Below are 5,001 nucleotides of genomic sequence, written 5' to 3' on the forward strand. Positions count from 1 at the left end.
CACACACACACACACACACACATGTACATGCATAGACATATACACATACATACAGTACACAGCCATGTTATACCGCGCCATGCAAGCATTGACATGACCGCCAGGGGAGGAAATACTGTGCAGTTACAAGCCAGTGCCATGTAAAGACCGGACCAGATCGCATGAGAACGGACCGGACTCGGACCAAACCCAGATCTGGTAGGAAAAAACCAGGGACTGGGACTATGAAGTAGACTGGACCGGAGCTGAACTCAATAATTCAGTTTTAAAGATTTGTGGCTTAATTGTGGAAAAAAGAAGAAAAAAGGAGGAAAAAAAAGAAAATTACAATAAAATGGAAAAAAACGAAACAAAAAAAACAAACAAACTTTATCCTGAATTATAAAAGAAAAAATATTTCAAACGGAGAAAACAATGAATATTGAAAAGTTAACCTGTAATAAGAACTTTGTGGATTTGGAAGGTTTGATGGATTTAAAGGAACTTGTATAAAGAATGTTTATGCGACAGTGTGTCAGAGAGGGAGGGGACAAAGCCAAGGAGTGGATCAGACGGATTGGACTACCAAACGAGACCAAGCCAGCCCAAACGGCCTAGTCTGCCCACAAAAACACCAGAGAACTCACAAAAAACGGAAGAGGTCCAAAGACCAGGAAATGCAGCTTTTAATAGTCTTGAGAAAACCTCTTAGAATTTTGTCCTGCAAGGTTTCCGTTCCATTTTCAGACCAATAATAACTCCCGTCCCACCGCGGAAGAGAAATGTCATAGAACCATCTGCCTCTTCCGCCTGTTGGTCTGAGAACTGAGACAACAGAGTGGACACTGAAAGAAGGTAGAACAGAACCTAGAACAGAACTTAACAAGGAGCGGAACCTGGAGTGTTTGTGGGTGGGTGGGTGTGTGTGGGCTGGGGGGGGGACGGTATGTTGGTGGGTGTGGAGCCTCCTGCCGTATTAACCCATTTTGCGCGGGAACCCCTTTTGGTGTTTGCATTACGTTACGCTTTAGCTATTGAAAAATAGCAGATCTACAAGCTCATAGCGCGCCACCGAGTGGCGCGCTACGAGCTTGTAGGTCTGCTATTTTTTTGAAATATCGAAGAGCGACTTGACATAGAAGACATTTTTAGAATCTGATCTCAGGTCAGAATGGAAAACTGTCAGGATGTAGAAGACATTTTTTAGAATCTGATCTCAGGTCAGAATGGAAAACTGTCAGGATGTAGAAGACATTTTTAGAATCTGATCTCAGGTCAGAATGGAAAAACTGTCAGGATGTAGAAGACATTTTTAGAATCTGATCTCAGGTCAGAATGGAAAACTGTCAGGGTGTAGAAGACATTTTTAGAATCTGATCTCAGGTCAGAATGGAAAACTGTCAGGATGTAGAAGACATTTTTAGAATCTGATCTCAGGTCAGAATGGGTTAAAGCACGGACGGGGACACACTTCTATACCAACCCGTCCCCTCTGAGGGACGGCCACTTCAGGGTTAAACACAACACCCCATAGCTGGGAGACTCGTATGACCGACCGGTACAGTACAGTACAGTACAGTACAGTACAGTACAGTACAGTACAGTACAGTACAGTACAGTAGGAGGACTGGGTGATACGGAGGAAATATATTTTTAGCCAAATACCTTGGTAACGATAGATAATATACCACGATAACATCATATTGTATGACAAGAATATCTTCGTTTCAAAAATAGATATTTCATATCACTATATTATGGTATCCAAACCCCCCCCCCCCCCCCCCTATCTAAAGTGTCATATCACAATATGGATGTAATATCCATGTACTGTTTTAGACCCTATAGTACAGTGTCTTGTATACCAGGTGAGCAGAGCAGGGTTCGATTGTTTTGGGGGGATTTGAACCCACAACTCCTCCTCAACCCACTAAGCTTGGCGGTCGGTCTCCCAGTGTAAAGAAGGGCCGTGTTGTGTTTAACGTGAGGTGGGGGCGGTCTCTCTCTCCTGGGTCTCTGTGATGCCATAGCTTCAAAGCACCTTTTAATTTCTCACTGTTGAGTTTGTTGTTGTTTATATTTGGGGGCCAAAAGGACCCCGTTGTGGAGGAGGAGGACGATGAAGAGAGAGAGGGAGGGGTCCTGATTTAAAGACTGCCTTTTTAGATGAAGAATAGATAGTAGAAGAGGGAGGGAAGCCACTATATACTGTACCTATACCACTGTCCACTGTGTGTGTGTGTGTGCGTGTGTGTGTGTGTGTGTGTGTGTGTGTGTGTGTGTGTGTGTGTGTGTGTGTGTGTGTGTGTGTGTGTGTGTGCGCATGCACGCACGCTACTAGAGTGGAAACCAGTTGCAATATTTGTAGTGCCACTAAAATAAATAGATGGTAACATTATAGAATTCAAATCACTGTCTGTAATCATAATACTATACTCTATATAAATCATTGATCATATCCTCAACCCGGTTAAAAACAATGTATGATACTATTGTTAAAATAGCTGATTATAGATTTAACCTATGGATAAAATCATTGATCATATCCTCAACGTTAAAATAAGCCTCAGAATAGAAACCATATACTGAAATGTATACTGAACCAAACCAAGCAATAAGCCCTGCATTTAAAACCATAACTCATACTTTAATTTACCAGACAACTTGTTTTACATCCATTTTTCTTTAGACCATTCCAAGTCCAGAGTCAACAGACTGGGACTGTAGTTTTTGCACTGGCATAACTGCAGTGTACATGGCAGAGATGCAGTGTACAGTACATGGCAGAGATGCAGTATATACTGTGGACTTAAGTTGGAATGGTCTAAAGAAAAATGGACGTTAAAAACCAGTTTTCTGGTAAATTCAATTGAAGGTGAATTTGTCTTTTCCCCGCTGGAATAAACAAGCCGTTAGGAGTGGACTCCTCTATCTGCTAACGAACCATCGTTTGTTGTTGTGTTGTCGTTAAACAAAACAAAAGGGGGGGGAAAAAAACCCCCAAAAGGCGTTTAGTTGTCATGTTGGACAGAAACATTCCACGCTGTTTCATCTTCTCGTCTCCCCCTCGTCCCCCTCTCCCACTCCAGAGGAGAGGAGCAGATTGAATACTGATCACAGAGTCATTCATCAAACTGACTGCTAAAGGTCTCTGAGAGAGAGAGAGAGAGAGAGAGAGAGAGAGAGAGAGAGAGAGAGAGAGAGAGAGAGAGAGAGGCGCACAGAGCAAATAAAAGAAAGACAGGATGAGGCAGAGGGAGGTGTGGAGAAAGGTTATTAGAAAGGTGGAGTTATAATGTTAGCCACTTATAATTCCCTCTGTACTTTGTCACGCAACCGAATAGCAGAAATAGCAGATCTATACAGGCTCACAGGTGCTGCGCAATGCAACTTTGTGTGAGCTTATGGGTCTGCTATATTTTTTCCGTACGGTGGAGTATATGAATGGGGCTTTGAGGACGGACGGACGGACGGACGGACGGACGGAGAGCAGAGTGAAAAGGAGGGATGGACTATAGAGGGGAGGGGAGGGGCGTGGAGAGAAACGGAACGAGGGATGAAAATAGAGAGAGAGGCGGAGAGAATTGAAACCTTGAGATAGAAACACCTTTCCACTCTACTAGCTTGTGTGTGTGTGTGTGTGTGTGTGTGTGTGTGTGTGTGTGTGTGTGTGTGTGTGTGTGTGTGTGTGTGACTGTGTGTGTGTGTGTGTGTGTGTGTGTATGTGTATGTGTGCGTGTGCATGCACGCATGCCTATATCAGTGGTATTGTCCCATCCCCCACCACACACACACACACACACACACACACTGACACGGGAGGACACAATGGAGACTGAAGGTTAGAATTAATTAATTAATCGATTAATGGATTAATTTCTTGAGGAAAATCAAAGAAACGGTGGTGGGCTCAGACTAATATTTGGTACAAATGCAATGTCCATCCATCCACACACACACACACACACACACACACACACACACTTCTAAGCTTAGCCTTCTACAACCATGAGGTATTTATTGATACTTTTTAGTTTTAATTTATTTTTTATGAGCGGTATTTATTGCAGTTTTTGTTTTTTTTATTATTCATTTGTACAGTGTAGGAACTGAACACCAGCCTTTTAACACACACACAAACACACACACACACACACGTCCGCGCTGCCAACATGCATGGCGATCATTTCCACTCGCTGACCATACAGGAGTCAGGAGAGTCATTTGAAGGAGTCACATGATTGGTTCCCCATGATTGTTAAAATGTGTTCATGCACCGGCTTCTCAACGGTGGGTCCGGGGACCCCCACAGAGTCCAAAATGGACCATCTCGGGCCTGTACCGTATTGTGACGAATATAAGAATATGTTGTCGGTTTTTTTTTTCAATGGAAATATCCTTAAAAAAAAAACGGGGTGGTATTATAATCGGGGATTAGACTATTTGGGTCTTCAATGTACTTTTCCCACAGATGTGTCTTGAAAAATGGGGGCTCGTCTTATAATCATCTTATATTCGGTATAATGCGGTAAATCTGAGAGTGTACGAATGGAAACTGGATGGACCCGTAGCAGTTCCATTCGTACACTCGGAGTTAACGTTGACACTGGGGGATTGTCCAGTGTGCAGATTGTGGGACCCAGAGATGGATAAATGGAATCAAATGGGGGGTCCGTGGTTCTAATGCATATCAAAGTGAGATTCCAGAGAGATGAATAATGGAATCAAATGTGGGGGTCCGTGGTTCTAATGCATATCAAAGTGAGATTCCAGAGAGATGAATGATGGAATCAAATGGGGCGTCCAATGCATATCAAGTTGGGGATTCAAAAAGGTTTTTAGAAACATCGAGTGTTAATGTCATGCTGGGAACACACACACACACACACACACTACTGGAAGGGTAGATGTTACCATGGTAACAGCTATATTGGGGATCCACGTTGAACAATAAGTTAACAAAAGACTTAGGACACGGCCACAGAAATGGGACGATATCATGATGTAATCTCCCTTTTAATT

The sequence above is a fragment of the Protomyctophum bolini genome, assembly GCF_963924005.1.
Source record: "Protomyctophum bolini genome assembly, chromosome: 5".
NCBI classification, from domain to species: Eukaryota; Metazoa; Chordata; class Actinopteri; order Myctophiformes; family Myctophidae; genus Protomyctophum; species Protomyctophum bolini.